Genomic DNA, 24,285 nt, shown 5'->3' with positions numbered 1-24,285 from the left:
TTATGGGTGTGAAACAGATACTGCACGTGTTCTATCCAGCAATGTATACACAGGGCAGAATTGACAATGGTAATTTTACGTTATTTTTTTCAATTCATGAATAAATGAATGAATAAATAAATAAAGATGTATAATTCTAACACTGGTCATTTTGTTTTAAATTTGGAAACCTCACAGATTGGAAATAGATTAAATAATAATACAAAAGTGTAGTTCTATTGTGTGATTGATTTTAGTTCCCCAAAATGTATTGATTTAAATAACTGAAAGGATCGTGCTGCATTTCTGCAAGAAAATAATAATAATAATAATAATAATAATAATAATAATAATAATAATAATAATAATAATAATAATAATAATAAACACTGTATCATGTGTCAATAAATTATAGCCAGTCCAAATGGTCTGCTTAGTTGTACAGTAGTGCTGAGAAAAGTACAGTCTGCATCCATGTTGCTGGTTACAATGACAAGTCAGGTGTGACGGGTGTAGTTCTGAAACAGCGGCCCCACCCGTCCGTTGTCAGGTGCGCGTTTCCAAATCTATGCCGAAGAAGCGTGCGCACACAGCGTTCGGTGTCTGTTGCTGCATATTGAGTTTCCAATTGCTTCTGCTGTGGAGTTGGCTCTCTCCGACGAGAGAGCTGATTATATTCGCTGCTCTCCACTGTCTTGTGTCAGAGCACCGTGGTGTTCACAGGAAGTTACACGGTTTCATTGGTGGCTCCCGGTTTTCTGCCCGTAGTTGCCAGTACTGCACGGTGTTTTAAATGCAGATATGATGTTTGAGTGATTTGATGAAGCAGTGAAGGTAAGGTTCCTCTAAGTACTTATATGTTTTTGTTAACAACAGTGATGTGCATAGTCACCAAAAGAATAGTGCACTATATTCTACACTTCTGTGTGGTCTTGCTCATTTTTCACTTTTTCTTAACGTTTCCCACTGCGTAATGCTATGTGCATTACTGTAACTTAATATTGAATAGTACATTTTGTGTAAAAACTTAAGATGTTTTGAGTGCCTGGCGTGTGTTTGCACTTTGCACAAAAATACGTCACCATGTTCCTATTAAGATGAAGTTAGTTTTGTTTTTGATTTTCAACTTTGACAGGATATAAACACGTGCGCGTTGGAATGCAAAGCGTTTTGGCTTAAAACTTCTGTTAAAGGTGTAGTGTACCATTATGTACATTTTAATTTTTTTATTAAAAGTGTAAGCTGTATAGTTTTTTTTTTTGGAAAATCCATTCATTTTAACAGAGCTTGCAAATGCCAGTTATTATCATGCTGCGCAAGTATATCAGGGACTCTCTTAAAATAGAATTGGAGCTCTTATAGAGTGAGGTAGTGACAATCCGTTTTCAGCGGGGAAGGAAATGTGTTTACCTACAGCAAACACTACTTTGTGCATAAACACACAGGCATGGCACAAGGGTCTTATTTATTTTAGTGTGAATCTGAACATGACCGGAGGATACTGCAGGTTTAAAAGACATGGGGCGTGCAGGGCGTGGTATTTTAGGTGGTAGAACGGAATAAGCGAAAACACAAACGTGTATTGTGTGTTATTCTAGTTTTTCTGTGCAGCAGACAGTGAGTGACTGAGATTCGTTTTGGCGCGGCTTGTGCAGCTGTTTCTTCAGAGCTACAGGCTCAGAATTTGATAATTACAGACAGCTATTTCGAAAGTGATGGATGATTGTCTTCACCTGTACAGCTGCAATATGTGCTAATGTATGTGATGTTGGTGACGAGTACAAATGATGTGCAGTGCAGTAGATTTGAAAAAACAGTAATTAACCATGAACGCCTATTATGGGTAGCAAGTGATTTTAGCCGGTCATGCAGAGATCTTTGTGGAGCGTCTGAAAGACAAATACTTGCCATAAACAGTAACTTGTTCTAGCAGTTTATTATCTTGATTAAATACGGAGCACTGACAGGTTTCGTTCACTATGACAAAAATAGCTTAACCAGTCAATGTTAAACACGCAATGGATTGATAATCAATGAGTCTTACTAATTTAAAAGTGATTTTAGGTGACTCTGGTCTCCATGAGAATGATATCTGTACATCAGAGAGTTAGAAAACGTTATTTGTTCAATACATAATCTACAGCAGGCCTAATTCTAATAACATTTTGTTGGCATAAATAAATTGAAGTGCTTTGGAATATGGAAGAAAGGACATTTTTTTAATGAGTAGTACATCTAAAAAAAAAAAAAAAAAAAAATGTCCCAAATTGTGCATAGCAGAAAGACTCCTGTTGCACAGCAGTTTCACCCATTCCAGGTTTTAATAGGAGCTTGATTAGCCACAGTGTATAGGTAACAAGCTCTGGTGTGTTCTATTAATCTCATAGTAAAGCCAGTAATGGATCAAACAACTATGCAATGTAAGCCTTATTTCCATCCCTGCATAGTTATTGTGTTTGCCAATTCAACAGTTTGATGTGCCATATTTTTAGATAAAATAATTTTGAATACAGTATACTGTCTAATTTTGTAAGGATGATTTTAGCTTCTGAAAAGACTCCTCAACGCTGGTTGTGTGGAGTCCAGTGCTTTATCTTTGGGTTTCAGCTCACAGTGCAACGCTAATATGCTTTCTCACGTCGCCTCTTTTCAACCGCACAATGATAAATGGAGCAGAAGAGTGCTGAAGATAATAAAGGAAAGGGAAATAGATTTTGAAACCATAGGGATTACACTTTTAAAAAAGGATGAAGTGACGAACAGATCCTATTAAATCGAATGCTGGGCCTCAGGACCAACATATACAGTTCCACAAATGAATACACAGAGGAAGGAGGTGAGAAGTGAACCCATGACCCTTTCATTGCAAATAGAGACCTCTATTTTTTACCTTAGACACTATTGAAACTGGTTCTCCTAACTCACTCTGTAGTATTGACCACATTTTCATAGATAATGTAATTCTAATGCCAATGAGTTATTGGTATGTTCCAGACAAAAGGAAATCATTCTATGGCAAAGTATTACCTAATAACTATTTTTTACAATTGGCATGTCAACATTTAGCTAACATTTGTAACAAATAAATCTGTGAAAAAATACACAGATTTTTTAACTTGGAAATATGAACATTTACCTAACAGATACATCTGAAAAATATTATCGTTCAGCAATTAAATCTAAAAAAATTAACCTGAAAAAATAAATCTGGGCTTTCACAAAAAAATATTTACTAAATCTGAAGCTAACAACATGCATGTCCACACCCATTGACGCGTTTGATTTGGCATTGTATGCTGCAGAGTTGCCGTTACACTCTGACTTTTAAGAATGTGTTTGTTAACATTTATGTATTTTGCTAAATCTGGACTTTTTTTGGTTAAATCTAGGAAAAAATAAAATGAAATCCGGGAAAAAACAGCTGTTAAAACATGAGTGTTTTTTTTCACACTTGTCACCCCATCATTTCGACTCTGTTCACTGCAGTTTCACTCACACTCGCCACTTCAGACATCATTTCTCAGGTTCTACAAGTCCTAGAGTGATTGTCAACGGCTCATTTGAAAGGTAATAACTTGGTCTAATTAGCTGTCATTTATGTATTTATTTAAAATGTTATATCCTTTAAAAAAAAAAAAAAATATATATATATATATACACACACACACACATATATATATTATATATATGTTTTTTTACAGAATTGCCCCCTTAGTCATAGTCGCACCCCCATTACTGACTCTCCGCACCCCCACTTTGCACACCACTGCTCTAAACAACATTTTTACAATACTGTCATCATCATGCTCCAGGCTTTCATTCCAGCAAAAGGCGATGTAATCTGATATTAGGCAGGTTGGCCACAGAATGCTTAAGATTACATTAACTTTACATTCATATCTTTTCCCTCAACTATTGTATCCCAGAGTGAACCTATGCATGCAACATAACTGAATCGTGAGTGGATCCAACAACAGCCTTAATACAAAGGCCAGATATATATGTGTAACTGGGAAAAGGCTGGGCACGAACCAGCGACCCGCACACCGCAAGCAAGCACCTCGATCACAACGCAAAAGAACCAGGCTCATCTGCATTAGTGGATTATAGAGCCTTTAATCTCATCTCATCTCACCAACGGGGGACTGTAAAGGCAGTGTATGACACAACACTGGTTCGAGAATAGCAATACCATATGTAACAATCAGAGTTGCTTACCTGTTTTTTTTTCCCAATCTACTGTAACTCTCGTCACCGAACAAAGGCTTGTTTTGGCAAAACACAGCTTGACCCACCTAGAATGGCAGCATGTTTCTCATTTATGCTCTTCAGCATTTGGAACCAGCTCCCAATGTATACCAGAGAAGAATAATCCATTACTAAGAGGAGGCTGTGTGGTCCAGTGGTTAAAGAAAGGGGCTTGTAACCAGGAGGTCCCCGGTTCAAATCCCGCCTCAGCCACTGACTCATTGTGTGACCCTGAGCAAGTCACTTAACCTCCTTGTGCTCCGTCTTTCGGGTGAGACGTAATTGTAAGTGACTCTGCAGCTGATGCATAGTTCACACACCCTAGTCTCTGTAAGTCACCTTGGATAAAGGCGTCTGCTAAATAAACAAATAATAATAATAATAATAATACTGCAGTACTTTAAACCTACTTCTGGATATTTAAGAGAGGAATATTGTACATACGGTTGCCTTTAAAACAAAAAATTCAACACTTTGTGTCTTTACTAGGATTAAGGAGATGTGTAATCCTCATTTCCCTTGTGATTTCTGTGTTTGAAATAACCTAACATGGTTGCTTGTTTACAGTGGATCTTTAATGAGTTTAAAAGTGAAATGTCGAGGTTAATGAAAATCATAATGACAACGTATATTCTAGTAAAAAGATAAGTAAAAAGATTCTAGTAAAAAGGTTTCTTGTGGAAAGAAGCTATGTAAATTTAGTTTACAAAAATAGGTCTTAATTTAATGTATGCAGATTAGCTTTGATTAAGTGAAAATGTTGCATTTCTTTTAGCTTCCAGCAAAGAGCTGTGATTGCAATTATGGAGTTTAAATGCCATTAAACTGCCAGTCATGAATGCGTGTCTGTTTTGCATCATTACAAACATAGGAATTTAATTTGGCTTAATAATAATGCCCAATGGTGAAAATCAACACTATTAATGTTTTGAATTATAATTTTGTATAACAATCTAAAAAAAACTAATGCACATTTCAACAGTTTTTTGGCAACCTTTTCTGTTTTAAAATTTGTATTGAACTAATTATTAAATTATAATTAGCCATGCAAATATCACATTGTAATAGTTTACAATGCACCTGAGGATAAAATATATTTGAAGCTAAGCTAGCTTTTTTCAACTGAATCTATTAGACAATAGACAGTACAAATGCTTTGTGTTATGAATTAACGCATGTATAATCATGCACATATCAGTAGGATAATTGATTTAAGAGGCGTGATTAATCAATTAAGTAAGAAAATAGGTTTCAGTAAATTCTGATTATGTAACAAACAGATATAACTGAACCAGCTGGGCCTTATTATTATATTGCAAGGGACTAGTATCCTTAAAAAAAGCAGTTTAGTAAAATCAATTCTTGGCAATTCTTTGTTGACATGAAATTGTAAACTGAATTCCCCATAGATGCTTTACAATGTAGTGAAAAATTATTAATTGTACAGCGAGAGAGTAAACGGTTGTGCTAAGGTGTCCTAGAAAAATAAATAGCTAGTAGATTTTTCCACCATAAATCTTTGTTTCAGATGCAGAGCACTGTTCATTAGAGGAAAGGTTTCGCAAAAGACTCCATTGTGGGCTGAATAATGCTGAATAAAGCCCAGGGCCACATAACAGCTCATTAACGTATTAACATATTAACAAGGCCGAATTCTTACATCTTTGATGATGGAGTCAAACACACTTGCGATCCTGAGAGTAAATTATTGTATTTCTTGCTCTTATTGTATTACTTGTATTGTAACACTTGAAATGTATTTGCTTACGATTGTAAGTCGCCCTGGATAAGGGCGTCTGCTAAGAAATAAATAATAATAATAATAATAATAATAATAATAAATTATTTCAAGCAGGTGTCAGATAACGCCATAGTTTGATAAATCAGTCCCAAACTATAGGCAGGGGTGGCCAAACTTCCAGACCCTACGAGCCACATACCAAAATGTACATATGGTCGACAGCCACGAGACACGTACTGTAAAACATGAAATCTTTTAAATACTAGCATTGTTTCTTTTTTTAATTCTCTCGAACATTGGAACAGAATCGTTCATTTACTCTGTGCAGTACAGTAGTTGTTAGGCTATCTCTTAATGGCAGCAAAATACATAAAAACAAGGGATAGAACACTGCAGAAGTACACCGTTTTGGTGTAATTTGTATTAAACTTTGAATGTAATACTTGTGTTTATTCTATTATTTCTGTTAATGTGTGTATTACGGATTTTAAATAACATCTGCAGTTATTATGAAGCAAAAAGCTCTTCCCTTGAAGATCTGAATGCTGGGTTTAAAAAAAAAAAAAAAGACACATTTTCATTCTGGATGACTGCTGAGAGCTTTGTGGATGACAAATGCACTGTATTTATTTTGAAAGGGATTACAGTACCTGCTCACGCCATGGCTTGGCCACCTTTGATCTGGGCTAACCCCTGTACACCGAGAAATGTTTCTGTAAATATGTTTTGCTTGTTTGATCATAAATGGGTTTGGGCAGCCAAGCAATGACGGTTGGAGTTGACTTCAGTGGACAACTATATGGTCATATACTGTACTGCATTTATTTTTAAATGTCATTTTTATTCATTTAAGTTATTTAAAATCCTGTCCATATCTGGGTAAACCCCATTTGCCTTTTATTGTCTAATTATTAGCAACTGGCCCGAAGTTATTTAACATCATCTTTCAAATTCATTTTTAAATAATGAGTCCGTGCTGTGCACCGTGTGGCACTCCATAATATTTTCTTTAAGTAAGGTGCTGGAGATGTGAGTAGGCCCTGGAGGTTGTTGAGTTCCGATAATAATAATAATTGAGAGGATCACTTTCTTTTTCAATTGAGGAACATGCACAGCACCAAATGCCCAGTGCATGGACAGCACTGAACAAGATGCATTGATTGTCCTGACATGGGTGAGTGGATGGATACCTGAATGGATGAAAGCTTATCTGTGTATAATAATAAACATAATACAACAATTCTAAAAGAAGACCAAACCCTGGCAATTTCACTCGTGGGACCCTCAGTTCTAGTTCCCTCAAAGTGAACTAGAATTGCACATCAGTTCTTTATTACAAATAAAGAATCATAGCAAAGAAAGCCATACCCATTTCTTCTTTTAAAGAAAAACCCATAATCTCATTCAGTTAAAAGAAACAATATCCCTTTACTGGTAAAATGCTCATTTTCTGTAATGTGCCATTAGTGTATTTTCTGTTTGGTTTATTTTTGGTATTAAATACAGGTTACTGCAGTGCTTCATTTCACTATGTAGCAGATGATAACCTCCCAAGTCTGGGCTGTATTCCAAACTAACGTTGTGATTATCACATTCCATGTCTTTGATCTTTTTCTATGTCATGCAGTGCTGGACATTGTTTCCCAGTAATTCTGCAAGGGATTAATGATGCTTTAACAGTTAACACATAATGGCATTTAAGTGGAAGGAAATGGTGTGGTTGGGTTGTCTTGTTTTTTGTACCACTGCTCTGCTGATTGTATTTTGGTTGAAGGTGGTATGCAAAATGAGAACATTTTAAAGCCCAAAGTGTTTGAACCTTGATTTCACCCACCCCTTTAAGTTGTTCAGTGTTTTAGACGCACGCTTCCTATAGCACGTGGAATGTGCGTGGTATGTGCTTGCTATGTCACATAAATAATTACCGGAGAGAGAGTATCGACTTTCTAAATGGCATGTAAACACAGCCACTGTCAGCCTCTTGGCCTTGTCATTTAAGAATATTATATAGAAGTATTGAACCTTGCCTACATATTGATGCAGTATTTGGTCTCTTGCTCACTGGGCTTTGTGAGATGATTGTCCAATAGATATTTGAGAGCGATTGGAAACCCCCACATATAAACCTGGGTATCGCATGAGCACTGTTGGCTGATGGAAATACTGGGAGTCTATACCCTAAGGGAAGTCATGTAGCTAGGGAAGTGACTTAGTGCTGGGGCTGTCTCTCCACCTGATCTGTGTTTAACAAGCGCAATTTGGAAGTCTGAGTGAAAACAGTGACAAGAAAGTAAACATTCTGAATGTAATTTGTGAGGTTCAAATGCACTGTGTTGTATTCTGAGTGTCCTCTTGGTGGAGGTAAATATTGTATTCTACCAGAGATTGTAGTTGTCCAGTTATCAGTAATAAGGTATTGTTATTCATCCCTTGTTGAGCAGTATTTTTTATCCCACACCTCTGCTCATATTCACACACCCTCCCTCATTCCTCTCATTTGTAGACTTCCTGTGACAAACAGTGTAAATTGCTAAGTACATATGCTAATATTAAAATATAGATTTGAGACTCAGAAGAACGTCAGAACAAATCAAATAACCCAGCAATACATTAATGAACAAACCCATGTTAAAAAAGTCCAGTGCTCTTGTAAAGTAAGGTTTATATTCCTGATAAGATAGTGTGTAGCTGGGTAGAATGGGTGTTTATTTTTAGTGTTTGGTTGGCAAATACTGAAAGATGAAAGGGATTCCAAAGCTAAATATTTGCATTGCACGCATGCTCAGTTCTGTACCTTCTGTACCTTGAAACAGCCTAATAAGTTACACATTTGGGTCACCTTCTTGCTTGTGGCAATGGCAATAGCATGTTTTAATTAACCAGCGTGGCAAAGTGTAAAAGCATGGAAGGACAATGCAGGTACAAGAATAATGGTAGCTACAAAGGTATTAGAGTTTACAGTCCAGCAGCTCCTCATGTTCTGCAAAGTATTTAAACCATAGCCCCTTAAAATGCTTCTGATTTACATATAGTAGTGAACCACATGTACTAATATGACCTTCATTAATATGTTATTTTGTTCTTTCCATGATGGTTTGTGCTTTGACGTGAGCTTCTACAATCCTAGGATTTGAATGTATTAATCAGGGACCAGCAATGCTGTGACTTCAGTTACTTGACATTACAGTGCAATTTTATTTCCCTTTGGCTGTAAGCTCATTAAAAACTCATCTTAGGGTTTCAGTTGGTGTCTTGAAATAATTGTTCTCTCTTGAATTAACTGTAGCTATCACTAATTATCCCCCACACATCATTGATAGGGCTTTATTGTTTTCACGGTAAAAATGGTCAAGATATGTCACGATTAAACGTAATATTTATTAAAGTAGAATAAAAATGCGTTGTCCCATTCAAAATTGTAAATTCTCTAGAGTTATTGTAGACAAATGCTTACCTGAGAAACAGTAAATACTAAATTGTAGAGAATTTCATTTTTAAATCCACATTTTAAAGATATTCTATTTTTCATCATCAGTGAATTATTAAACAAAATAAAAACATAAATAAAAATCTATGAAATCTGTGATCAGTACATAGGGCCTGGAGACCCAGTGTCACAGTGAAAGAGCAATATTAAACAGTATTTTTACACCTCATTTCATGCATTGTTGCTGATGTTATGCCATGTGAACAATGACCTCTTTATTGAAATTCACTAAACCATCTAATGATTCTTTGTATTTCTGGGGCATGTAAGGTATATTTCATACATGCCAACAGTCCCTGTATGGTCGGGACAGTTCCGATTTCCTAGCAAATGTCCCACGTCCCGATATAGGAAGAAAGTCCTGAAAAAAAATCATTTATTCTGCTCAGTAGAGTTCGTAAAAACCACACGCTGTGCTCTTCATGCGGCTAACACATCTGCTGATCACTAACTTATACAAAGGTAAGAAAGCTTCATTATGTCTATTTTTACGGTCATGATGGTCGTGTCGTGTTGAGTTGGGGGGGGGGGGGGTACGTCTATTATATGATAATGAGTGTTTTTTGTGTATGACTCCTCCCATGTGTATGATGCGTATGACCCCCCCCTGGAGACGAGTACCCTGCTGAACAGTTTCCAAATGTTGGCAAGCATGATATTTGCGTAATAACTTGATGTCGATATTGAAAAGGTTTGCAGGGCTAGGAGACATAGTGATGAGAATGAATCGGTTACAGATAGTTTTAGCTTTAAGGATAAGTATAAGGCCCATTTTTACCCCGTGGTTTAAAAAACAATTGATAGTTCATATAACCTTTATTCTGAAGTTAAAAGCAAAACCCGTGGTTATAATTGGGTGTTTAACATGTTATTGTTCTTTTTATTATGATGTAATGATAACTTAAGGGTTAAACTCAATGTTAATATAAAGGTAACTGTCTGGATACTAATACTGTAGTAAACTGTACAATTGTGCTATTATGCGGCCCCCGGTGTAAGTTACAATTCTTAAACACGGTGAGCCTTTGGTAATCAATAGACGAAATCCCTCACTTTATATCCATAACAGCAGAGCAGCAGTTATACTGAACCATTGCATTAACTGGAGGAGTATTTTCTCAAATGACTCCTCTTATAACTGAGGTTTAGGTCATTAATCTTCTTGATCAAGTATTTCAGTAGATAAAAAAGAAATTACAAAAGGATAGCAATATAAAGCAAATGGTGCACAAAGGACTCACTTTCGGAAATAGTGGATTTCATCCTTACAAGTTAGGGCTGAAGTATTCACAGTTATTAGATAGAGAAGCTTTTTGCCATCCTATGACTCAGAGAAAATGAAATGTTTTAGCTTACTGAAATAACAGTAATCTCTCTGCACTAACGTGGTAGGAAATCTAAATGAGCCTTTTTTCCTCATATCCTTTCATGTTTTGGACAGGGGCGGAAAAGTACAGGGAGCAATCCGAGTCCTGGCTTCTTTTCCTGTCTCCATAGTCCTGATTTTAAAATACCCTTTTGCAAATATGAGGAGTCCTTATCAAACCTCTCTATGTAAGAATCTGCTTTTCTTAATGGCATTTATACCTCTATTTTCCTTAAATAAAACGGTTCTAAGCTTAACCCCAGGTCGGGTTTCTAATTATCTGGAAGGCTAAACTGTGATTGACATCCTTGCAAATTCAGATATGGCCTTCTTATTACCTGATAAGAGCAGTGGCCAGAATATAAATGGAGAGGTTTAGCTTGTGTCAGAGATGGAGAGGTTTAGAATAACATAAGAACATTTATTTAGGTTAAAGACAGGCTAAAGATGTTTCTGTTAGTTATTCAAAAAATAAGCAGTGTGATAAATGGTTCTTGAAAGCAAGTGTGAAATTGTTGATAGAATACAGTATTCAGTTAATGTTGTTTCTTTTGTTCATTATTGAATCCTTTTACTCCACAGTGTGCAGTAAATTGCACCCATCAATGTTTTTTAACAAGTAAGACAACTTATGCTCAAAGTAATTGATTTTAAATGTATTCTTTCATAAATGTTATCAATTGCATCAAATTAAACGCTTTGTGTACAAACAAGATTTTCTTAGTGCCACAAAGATGACAACATTTTTTAAACTTTCCAATATGTGCTAGAATAAATCTTCGTACAGTCAGTACACAATCTTGCAACAGTTGCCATCTATCAAAAGCCCAGTTGCCTGAGACATTTGAGAGAATTTTTTGTGACGTCTTTTTTGAAAATTAATGCAACTGTCTAGATTTATGGATTCAAAACCGCTTGTCACAGTTTTTGTTTTGGGGGGGGGGGGGGGGGTGGGGGGAGGGGCTTGTTTTTGATAATCCTACATTTTTCCATTTATAAATAATTTATTAAGCTTTGCTCATTTTTTCATTAAAAAGCTGTAATTAGAAATAAACCAAACAGAAGGTTTATTAGGACTTTTTCCTCACTAGGTTTGCACTACAGCGAGATAATTTAAAATTATTCTTTGCATGTATGCATTATTCATAGCCTTGGGATCAGCATGGTATTTTCATAATGAAATGTTTACTATAGCACTGTATTATAGCAGAGAAATATTTCAGAAATGAAAGTACAAATGACCTCCCAAGACAACTAATTCATATTGGTTATATTTATTTATTGATTTATTTATTACATTTATATAGTGTTTTTGGTACAAAAGTATTGCAAAGCACTGTACAGTACATAGCAGAAAAAAAGAACAAACCACAATACATTTGTATAGCATGTCACACATACAACTGCCACAATCAGACCATTTAAATAACAGTATACACATCATAATACAAAAGCAATTTTTTTTTTACATGTATTTAAATTTGAAACACAAATTAACATGGACATTTTGCCTCTTAATACATTTGAAGCTGTGTTGTTTCAAATGTTTATACTTGGCCAGGAATTCAAGTCATTTCTACTAATATGAGTAATCTCAATTTTTTGGTTTTGTAGTGCCTCTGAGAGATGTTGCAACATGTTAAAGAGAAATAACAGCAGATATTATTCTGCTTGGTTTAATGTCTGTTTACAGCACATATTCCATGTACTTGAGTGAGTAAATTCACAAATCTCCTATGCGCTGTTAGTTCATAGGGATTAGCAGAGGAAGTGGGAGCGAGTGGTCATGTCATCTGAAGTTGCATATTCTTGAGAAGATGCTTAAATTAACCAGCGGCACCTTCTCCAACGAACAACCGCTGGCAGCTGGAGAAAAAACGGACACACCCAAGATAATAAACACAACAACTGGTTAACATAAATGGTCATTTCTTGCTGGCAAGCCATTTACAAGGTTACCTCGAACACATATCATCACATCTTTTGAACACATCTCAATTGGGGTACACACACACACACACACACACACACACACACACACACACTACTTTCATTTATGTGTATGTGTGTGCATTAAGAAACCTGAACTTTTTGGTTTCCTTCATGTTTAAGTATCTCACTCAGATCATGCAAAATGGCCAGACATTCTTAACCATTTTACAATTCTATTGTTATAGTAAGAAGAAATAAATCCTTAACTATCTCTCCCCTGTAATCTCACACACCTCCAACGCCCTATCTGTCTGGGGAAACAGGATAAGATCTGGTAACTTTGAATTTCAAAGGAACCTTTCAAATTCAGGCTTTGGCTGGGTGGGGGGCATGTAAAAATACCAGCACCCATTAATAAGTTGCTTTACCATTGGCTAAGTGACAGAGACAGGGGAGGAGAACCACTCTGTGTTAAGGGGTATTTAACATTTTGTAAAGTCGTAATAACTTTGAATCTGTCTGTTCTGTGCTTGGGACATGATTACCTGCATGTATTATAATAAACCTATTATTAATTGAAGAAAAGGTCTTTGTGTATTTTCTTAAGAAACATCGGAACTCACTTTTTAAATCAACTTCAATATACAATCAAGAGACTAAGAGAATCAATTCAGTAACAAACAGATCTAGTTCCAGAAACCATTTGCTGAATAGATGATTGGCCGTTATTAAACCGGGGTATAAAATTGATCTTTTAGTTAGAGAAATAAAGAACGCGAAAGAAAACTAACGATAAGCACTGAATGTTTTTTTTCACCACTCCCATGCTTTTTTGAAACAGGTTTGTGTAACAGTGCTTGAAGATAGAAGGTTGAATTATACTGTAAAAAAGCCCCTTTAAATATACTGTACAATGTTAACTGCAAATTGAGTAATCTAATTAATAATAGGTTTGCATTTTGTCCTTCTATCTACTGTTCTCACTATAGTACTAAGAGAGCTCAATAAACACAGATATTGAACAAGATTGCCCAGATGGAACATTTGAATGGAAACAAGTATGAGCCCCATATGTCCTTTGGGGAGAGGCTGGATTCCCATATAATGAAGCAATGCATTATTTATAAGGGCAACACATTGAGAATATAATTTTTACAGTTGCATCTAATCGTAAAACACTGGAGAACACACTCCTGTGTGTATTGCTGCACGTTTCTCATTAGGTTTCGATTTAACTGTAAATATTGTTCTATGTAGCCCTTTGGTGTACATTTCCTAAATAATTTATAGTGAAATTGATGTATTAAAGAAAACATTTTTTTCAAACATGTGTTTACCTTTTTAGTTATACCTGAAAATTAATACATACAAAAATGCATATTTGAACACATTAAAGTATTTCATAAAGGGCAACAATCTGCTGTTATTCTCTCGGGACATTAAGACCCCGGTTCATTAAAAATGAATGGCTAGAATCAAAGTGAGTTCATTGTAAAATATGTTCAGTTGCTGATATAGCCTGGATTGAACCTCCTTGGAACCTCCAGATGTACATAAACACATACTAGGTTTAGCAATTTGTAAAAAAAATAATAATTCACAGGACACCTGCTGCTTGAAAATAGAATTGCTGTTTATAATGGGCCTAAGCTAATTTTAGTGTAGTCAAAAAGGTACTGTGAAGGAATTTTTAGTTTCGATTTTCCTTTTGGCTTGAAGGAAGACACTTAGGGATTTTTTTTATCACTATTCTACCCAACAGCAAATTCAGTGAAAGACGAGAGAGTAAGACACATAATAAACACATTCAACAATTCAGCAATTCAGTGCTTTGCAGTTGTCATGGGACTTGTTTCTGCTTTTCAGTATACATTTAGATGGCACATAGATGCATGGCATACACCTACACGTATTATGAATTACACAACATTGGTTTGAATAACTATCTGTGAAATTATAAATTAACATGTTGGAAGATACATCAAGTGATATTAAACAAAATGTACAGCATCCCCAGCCTACATATTTGATGCATCAGAAGACTACATAGTTTGGACATGTAATTTCAAGCTGTTGAAGTTAGGAGTGCTGCCACATTTCACCATAAACTGTTCTTACAAGAAGGAGACAACTCAATAACTTATTTCTCAAAGGTCTCACCCACTCTGGTTGAAACTTTCTTATGTTGTAATGAAGACAGGGATTTTTCTCCTGTAAATTGGAGACTGTGGAAATCAGAGAGTATCTGTATTTAAGAGAAATGAGGAAACGCTTTGGAGATTGGTATTTGAAAGGATTCTTTTCCTGTTAGGTTGATGTATTCCAACAAGCCCCATTAACTGACGTTAATTCTTATGGTTCTGAAGTTACAGCAATGCATTGCCCTGCCACAACAGGATTAGTTGCACATACATTATGTATAACCTTTTGCTTTGTTGCAAAGAGCTAATCCCAGTTTAATACGACTGGTCTTTTTATTGTGTTTGTTCATTTTGCAGTTTTACTCAGTGCTACTGCTAATCTGCTTTTTAAATGGCACACATACTATGTTGCTTAACACTTTTAGCATTAGGTTACTTAAGTTGCTTTTACTCTAGCCTTGGATATATAATTGAAGAAGGGTCAGTGTCTTATTTTGAAAAAAAATACACAGTTTAGATCTACTTATAAATTAGATTTGTTTACTGGTCTGCTGTTTTAAGAGGAATAATCATTCCTGTTCTACTGGAGCAGTCTGCAGTGTTGAGTGGCTCTATCTTTATACAGCACTGAATAGGTCTGCAGTGTTGAATGACTTAATATTGAACTTTGCAATGTGCTTGGGATCAGTTTCAAGCAGGAACTAAAACTCCCTTTTCATTACTCTAGACATCTTGACAAGCTAGCGCCTGGTTTCTGATGGACAAACTCCTAGAGAATTCCTACAAATGTTCCACTTCTCTAAATATATCACTGTATTCCCTTTTCTACACTGTATTTCATACTTCATGTTCAATTATGGTTAGACATTGCTGGTTTCTTTACCCTCAAAATCAACACCGGATGTGACTTGCAGCTGCCTTCTTGTGCAGTGCTTTGTGTTGCCACTGACCCCTGTTCACACTAAAGACGGCAAGGGGAAAGTAGGTAGAAGGTCTGGGTTAATTGAACATAAAAGAAAATTGGATGTACAGTACAGCCTTTTCAGCTTTATATTATTTAAATCAGAATTAGGTAAAAGCATTCTGTATTACACCAACATTAGAAATAAGAAAGTATTTATGCACTGTAAAAATGAAAGTTAGGACATGACTTCTAGATATCTGAATGTGGCATTCAGTTTGTTAGTGTTTAACTTATATGCTTTGGGAGTGCTGCACCTAAAAATTGCAAATAGGCCAGAACAAACTGACCTAAAAACCTATTTCTTACAAAGTGGTAAGTGTATGTTTGAGAATTATTGAACAGTACTTTGTAATATGAGGAGCACTATATCAGAATACAAGTACAGACTTCCCTGAAGACAACATACTTACTTGTAATGTGCAAACTTGAATATATTTAAACTAATGTTTGATTTGTGGGTAGGCATTTTTTATCAAAGTATCTTGTGCTCTCTTTATTGTACTCTCCATATTTTCTCTAAAGGTTAGCCTAATGATGACATTACACTTGGTCATTATACTAACCCTAACCCAGCTAAAATGTTTAGAAATCCCAACTAATCCTGCCCAAGTCGATTTTTTTTGAAGCAAGGCAGAATAGTTGAAAACTGAATCCGCTAGTAGTTTAATTACACTTGCTAATAAATATATCATTTGATTTTGCTAAGCTGTTTAAATACCCCTTTCTTTACAGCCTCACGTGAGGACATGAAAGGGTTAAACACTGCCTCATTCATAAGCATTGCATATAAGAACAGTAAAGCTGCAAAGTGATTGGTTCCCGCATGGGGGCTGAATTCCACCCGGCGCATGTACTGATCTCCAATCACATGTCCAACCGATGTGGAGCATTTCTTGTGTTGGTTGCATGCACAGACGGGTTTGTTTGAATCTTTCTCATAAAGTATATTTCTGTATTTAAAGTGGCATGCTTGTCAATCTGTGAAACAAACTGTGTGTTGTGAAGCAAATGTATTTTGTGAATGCATTTTAACACCTTGATCGTTAATTCTGCGCTGTGAGTTGCGTCTTCTTAACAGGGAAAAGATCAAGTACACAACCTATGGACATCTTATTTAAACATCCTGGTCAGAACTTGTATGCTTTTGTAAATGTGCGGCTGTTTCAACTGCTAGTATTACATAAACTATTTCAAATGCTGACTGGATATTTGCAGCATTTTCCTCAGGCAAAATCTAACGGTAGCTTACACTTGAACCAGTGACCTAAGATGGCTGCCATATTGTGTCATAGCGCAGTACTGTATTAAGACCTGCCACTGTTTAGATCATTAAAATAGATCCCTGGGACTGTGTTGTTCGCCTTTGTAGAGTTTATGCCGTGCTCTAAAAGACAAATACAGGTAACTGATTAATTGCCATACTTAAAATGTGTCTGGGAATATATGCCTTTGCCACATCCCCAGTAGCAATCAAGAATCTGGGTCACTCATTTTTCATGTTCTCTGCTACTGTACCCAAGGGAATTAAAGGAACTAGCTTATTGTTGCTATTTTGGTGAGCTGCAAAAGGGGGTATCTTTCACACTGAATGAAAAGACAGTTTGCACAAGTAATTGTGCTACAGTACATCACTAAAGGTGTCACAGAATAAATTGTTGAATTGATGTCTTTGTATTCTGGTAATCTCATGGATATGATGAGGATAAAAGTTGGCAATATATATATATATATATTAAAACATCCCATACAATGAATCAAAATTCTCAGGTGTGATCATTAACCTTAAAGTACTTTTTTCTTCCTTGGTAGCTTGGCAGGTTTAGGCTCTGCGTCCTGACCTGCCACTGGAGTGATTAATACTGTAGATGCTGTCTCAGCATGCAATTAATATTGTTTTTGGGGTCTCACTTGAAGTTCTTTGATACAGTGCACTTTGATAGAAGTTTGGATCATGGTAGGTCCCTCTATTGCTTCCCCTGGGGGGGACGGGACTTTTCACAGAAGCTTTGCGACAATGATGTTACAAGGAGTTGAGTTCAAATTAATGAAGTCATCAGGGACATAACAGAGATTCACCAGCTGCACTAAAGTAAAATAAATGCTATTTCAAGATCATGCAGCATGGTCTCGTAAGGATTTGATAATCGCCTTTACTGTAAAACCCAAGGAAAATCGTATTTGTAAAACAAACATGTCATTTTGCACTTAACCACACCTTTTTTCAAAGCCGGGGGATTTAAAGTATAAAGGTAGACATGTTGCTAAAGATACCTTATTGATCTGAAGTTATGGACTAGCATTTCTTCCTTCTGCCTCAGCATTAACTAGGAAAAAAAATGTATACTTTCCAACCGTTTTTGAAGTTGCTGTACTCAGTATATCTATTCTTTTAACAGGCATTCTCAAATGTAATTTACTTTTTGAAGCATTCTGGCAGGTACCGGTGTTCAGAGACAGAGACTGAATGCACACTCTGCTCATCTATGGATCACAGAAATGCAATGATTTGGGGAGAATAGGCCTTTGTAGAAATGCTGTAAGGGAGATCAAAGTTAATCTCAAGGTCCTTGTAACAGAACTCTGAAAATGAAGACAAATGGAGATGCAACATTTTGAAAGGCCAGTCACACATTAATATACTTAAATAAAAACTACGTGGAGATAGTCTTCATAACGGATAAATCAGAGACTCACTCTACGTGCCCTCTAGGAACATACAGCTACTGTATTATTTGAAACGTGCTCTGGATTGAAAAAAAAATGTATGCAATTACTAAAACTGTACAGCTCATTCAGCGGCAGTGTGTCGTTTGTAAGCATGCTGGATTTAAGTGCAATCTAAATAATGTAAAGCAGATAAAATCCAGAAATACTGGAAGTAAAAAAAAATGGTGGTATGTAAAGAGCTCCAGTTGAAACTCCTATTCTACATGCGACAGAACATTTTAAAATGAAAAATGAAGAAACTCACTGGGATGAAGGTGAGGGAAATAATCAAAACAGAAGCTTCTGCCACACCACCCAGAGAAGGACCTTTCTGAAAATAGGATTTAGACGTCTTTAGGGAGGGCCTGTCTAAAAGTGACACTTCTTCCTTCATATCTTCCTGACTTGATGATTTATAAACATTACAGCATGAATAATATACAGTTACAGGCTGAATGAAGCTATTACTCTTTCTCTGGTTAAGCAGAAGACAACACCATATGCCAAAGAACGATGCAATAAGAATTAAGAAAGGCAGCTGGAATTTTAATTACTGACAACTGTCTATAATTAAGATGTTTGTTTTTAATGTAACAGCCAGTACTTGCTATTCAGAAATATGTTCATTTTTATACTTCTGTAATGGCAAGATCCAAAAACGTGTGTGTGTGTGCGTGTGTGTATGTGTGTGAAATAAGTTAATTTGCTTCAACTGCATAATTAGAAAGAATAACTCTAAGGATGTAGGTAGATAAGCAGATTGATAATCTGAACCGTATTTATTACTTCAGGGGCAGTATCCTCCCTTTATAATATTAGTATTGCTTCATCGAAATTGCTTTTCATATTTTCTTAACATTTATTTAGAGCAGACCATATTATTCTATAGCAGATATCCATGGATTGTTTCCCAAGTAAGCAACACTACGTATTGTTCTTAAAATAAATAAGCGTAATGCCACATTCCCATCCACATCATTAAACTAATCATATAATGTGTCTTTACTGTGCTTTACTATGGTTTTTAAAATTCTTTACCACATTTTGTTATTTGCCATGGCTGGCTGTGCTTAACCACTACACTTACTATGCTCTTACTATAGTTTGCTGTGGATTTGCTAATGTATACTTTAGTAAACTTTTACAAGAGATATACAGTACAGGTTATTCCTGGCAAAACTGTGCTGAGAACACCGTATAACAATTCTTTTTTTTTTTTTTGTTCCTGGGTAGTAAGTGTTATTTCCTAATTGCTTATGCCTCAAAAGTATAGAAAATGGCTATTATTCCTCACAAACTTTGCTTTTGTGACCAGGACAGTGATATTTTGAAATGTACCTATTTTCCAGAACATTCCAGATAGATTCAGTGCTGAGTAAACTTGGAGTAACTTCTAGAACTTTCTAGAACTTTCCAGTAATATAAATAGTAGTATACATACAGGGGCCTTAAGCCCACCAGTTCAGTTTAGTTCCAGCTGCCTAAGTGGATACATATCTGCATTTTTCTCAGATGGCATCAAGAGGCTGCAAGCATCCGGCAGACGCATTTTGCTATGTCTGCGGCCAATTTATCAAGACAAGAGCGAAAAAGTACTCCGTGGAAGCATCTGCTAAGATGTGTGAGGCCTACAAGGCATATTTCGGCATGCCTGTCGGGGATCAAGACAAACCCTGGGCACCTCATTTCACCTGCGAGCACTGCAAAAAAACTCTGGAAGGTAAGATGGACAATTGTTGCTCAGAATTTTATGTTATAAAATTTGTTAAAATTTTTAAAATTGTAAAAGTTTTTAATTTTAAAATGTTTTTTAAAATTATGTTATTGAAAAAATATATCATATATGAAAAATGTTGCGAGAATCTCTTACACATTAGTCATGGGTGAAATAAATGTATTTTTGTAGGATGGTACAGAGGGGAAAAGAGAGCCATGAAGTTCGCTATCCCAAGAATTTGGCGGGAACCCACTGACCACTCAAGCAACTGCTACTTCTGCATGGTGGACCCTTCCAAACGTCGGACTGGCAAGAATGCACCTGCTATCACGTATCCGGACCTTCCTTCATCCATCGCCCCGGTGCCACACTGCCATAAGCTCCCCGTACCCACTCCTCCGGAGAGAGAGCAGCCGTCTTTAGACGAGAGCAGCAAGTCAGAGAGCGAGGAAGACGTTGTAGATCCAGATGACAATTTCAGAGGTGGAGCTGAGGAGAGAAACCCATACTACCCCAACCAAAAAGACCTCAACGACTTGATTAGAGATCTTGGTCTGGTTGAGACTCTGGTGAAGAACTACGGCACAATGGGCTGTAGGATGTCCCTCAAAGTCCATATGCTTGATGCTCATCTTGATAAATTCAAGGAGAACATGGGAGCGTACTCAGAGGAGCAAGGCGAGCGCTTCCACCAGGATATACTGGACTTTGAACGCCGCTACCAAGGACAGTATAACGAGAACATGATGGTAGACTACATTTGGGGGCTGATTCGTGAAAGTGATTTACAGTATAATCGTAAATCTCAAAAAACTACTCACTTCTAAATCTTTTGTAGTCATTTTTGTATTACTTTAGTATAAATACATGTTAATTTGGATTCATATGTTGTTTTTTTCTGACTTTATGTGAACAAAAAGACACAAATTCGACCATTTTCTCATTGGAAATAGGTAAATTTCAAAATATCACTGTCCTGGTCACAAAAGCAAAGTTTGTGGGGAATAATAGCCATTATCTATACTTTTGAGGCATAAGCAATTAGGAAATAACACTTACCACCCAGGAACAAAAATTGTGTTACATAGTGGAATCTCTGTTGGCTATAAGACTTTAGCTTCATTTTCTGTTTTGTCCTTCAGGCTGTGACTGTTGACTTCTGATCTTTTATCCTCTTGGTCTATCTGCTGTTATTCCTGTACTGGCTCCAGCTCTGAGCTGGCATAACACTGCCGACAGTGAGGTTAATACTCTAATATGGTTGCAGCTGATTCAATGTGGCATGCTCCTTGTTTTTAAAAGGTTCCTTCTGTTCAGATGACAGTGCTGTTTGTAAGGCACATTGTAGCTTTATGGCCCCAGGAACATCTGCACTCCCAAATGTTAAAAATGTTTCTGTTCATTCGAATTAGGTGTACAGTAGAGATGTACAGTATGTGTACAATAAGAAGCATATTGTCCACAACAGCAGATTAATTTCAAACATCAGTGGGGATTTCCAGCAGTCAAGAATAGATTTTCATCGATCAAAAACAAATTGCTCAATATGGGTCTTACAAAATAAAGTTTCCTGTAGTTTGTACATTATATATATATGTGGGGGGGGGGGCAACTCGTCTTCTGAGTAATGCAACCTTCATTTAGAGTGTGCTGATTTTGTAGTGTGCTGAATTGTCTTACATTATCTTTTGTAGACTCTTAAATTGTAAATATACAGTTGGTTTAACTTAACTACACTACTAAAATCCATGTTTCAGGTGTTCTTGCATTCGTTTCAATATACAGTTCTCATTAGAAACCACCCACTTGGTGGTTTCTCATGAGGACTGTATATTCAAGCGAATGATTAAAAACATGCATTTCTTTTTTTACACAAATCTCTTTCATTTAAAACATGTTAATGTTTATACATCACATGGATATGGACCATGTGAGCTTTGCCACAGTAGGTCAATATGAATAGTCTTCCAATGCAGCTAGTCTATTGTAATGAATACAATGTCATTTAACCACTTAGTCTTACATTCTGTTGACAGGCTGTATTTTGACGTCTGCTAATGTTTTAAAACATAAAATATTAACTTTCTGTTATGTACTTTCCTTGACAAAACATGAATACAAAACGAGGGGTGTATGATCTTAACAGCATCGTATGAAAGAGGTTTTTGAAGGCATAATGAAACACTGTTTTTGGGTCTTTTTAAATTGTGGTGACACATTGCTCTAGTAACCTACAGTGCATGTTTTCTGATGTACAGCAGTTGTACTATTTTATCTTGAACTATTGTTGGGTGGAGGGTATTTGGGGGGTGGTGGCTGAGCGCATAACTTCACTTGCCTATAATAAACCCCACAGCCAATCAGGTTCCCAGTAGTGCAGTCGTTATCCCACTGATACAGTAGATGCCAACTAAAATCTCACAGAACTCTAGAATTTGGAAACTCGCTCCAAACGGCAACATACGTTTCAAGTGGCCCAAGGGACCTGAATGTTACCAAAAAACACAATTAATGACCATTGCTATGGACATTACTGCTTAACTGAACTCCACGGCAAGAGTAGGACTGTTTTGATTTGTACATTCAGTTTGGTGAAAAACGTGCAATTGTAAATTGTATTATAGTTAGTGCTATACTTTACTGCATCGCATTCAAGATCGTTTAAAACTACACTGTTTGTCAATGACAGGCTGTCAGAAATTCAGCAAAATTGGCAGATTATGTTGAATGGGTAGTTTGATGGATGCCTAAATGTTTACGTAAATTCAATTGTAAAAAGAAGCTGGTGCCTTAATGGTGAATTAAGTTTATGTAACTGGTGTTGATTCTTTCTCTATATCCCCTTCTAAACACAGTTATTGGGCCTATTAACCCTAGCAGTGACCAATAATTCATGCTTCAGTACCCAGGTTTCCAAGACAACCCCAGTAGATCAGCACATCACTGGAGTTCCTTCCTTCTCCTCAGGATTTAATTGTATGGGTGGAGAGACAAGCAGCACCAGATTATAGTTTAATGAAATTTGAAGTGTAGGTTTTGCTCTTGAGAGTATGTCATAAATACTGCTCAATGTATACCCATATTTACAGAAAAGGAAGTCTACTTGTCAGTGGTTTGGCTATAGTTTAATGACCCCTTTCTTTCTGTTTTAGTTTTCCTTGTTTTAATTTTGACAGGAAGCTGATATGAAGTTGTTTGTGTTCAAGTGACTGCCTATCATCTACAGATTTTGTAAGTACAGGTTTTTATAATTATTATTATTATTATTGTTATTACATATTTAATTAATAAGAGCTTAAGCTGCAGGCATTTACAGCAAAGTGGTTTAATGTACTTTGTAAAATATAGGTGTTGTTATCTTGAGGAAGTCACCAATGAAAGTCGTCTGGGCATTTAACAAAAAAATCCCAAACAGCGGAGGAGTTGAGAGACATTTCTTTCAATACAGCTTACTCTATACGACGCTTTGCTGTCGAGATGGCGAATGAAGAAATTAAAGGTTTGCTTCTGGATAACACGAGCTGGAGGGGGAGGGATGGACGGTGCTGAGTTTTCTAAACTAAAATTATTAGTGTTATTTTGTATGTTTCAAACATATTCTAGTACTTCTTTTACACTGTCTTGTACACTAGATACATACTTTACTGAAGCATTACAACCGTACCCCCCCCCCCCCCCCCCCCCAGTTCTTTGGATACTATACCCAGCTCCATACACGGCAGCGACACCAAATAGAGTTGCTACGTATAACAATTAGGGTTCCCACCTCTGATTTACAAAAAACCGGGACCGCAAAGTCATTTCGTACAAAAAAAATAAATAAATCATATACTTTGATGACATTTAATGTCCCTGGAAGTCTTACAGATTTCCCAAGACAGCTGCATCAAAAAGAGAACAATCCAGGCAAAACCAGAACGGGTGGCAACCCTAATAACGATTTGGTTGTTTTAATTCAACAACTTTTGTTTACGTAATGTGCATTATACAAATCAAAAGATCGA

General features: G+C 36.3%; 1 protein-coding gene across 4 annotated transcripts in view; it reads left to right on the top strand.

The window, feature by feature from the left end:
* The first annotated feature begins 447 nt into the window (after nucleotides 1-447).
* LOC117435036 (SH3 and multiple ankyrin repeat domains protein 2-like) overlaps nucleotides 448-24,285 on the top strand; it is a 158,052-nt gene continuing 134,214 nt past the window's right edge. For 3 of the 4 annotated variants that reach the window (XM_059003014.1, XM_059003013.1, XM_059003012.1), the window contains exon 1: nucleotides 449-813. The gene's annotated coding sequence lies outside the window, so the exon portion shown is untranslated. Of the gene's footprint in view, nucleotides 814-24,285 lie in introns of all 4 variants that reach the window. The other variant, XM_059003016.1, reaches the window with a different exon arrangement.

Source organism: Acipenser ruthenus, chromosome 28 (genome assembly GCF_902713425.1).
Source record: "Acipenser ruthenus chromosome 28, fAciRut3.2 maternal haplotype, whole genome shotgun sequence".
NCBI classification, from domain to species: domain Eukaryota; kingdom Metazoa; phylum Chordata; class Actinopteri; order Acipenseriformes; family Acipenseridae; genus Acipenser; species Acipenser ruthenus.
Note: the sequence above shows the minus strand (reverse complement) of the source record. Positions and strands in the feature narration are given on the sequence as shown.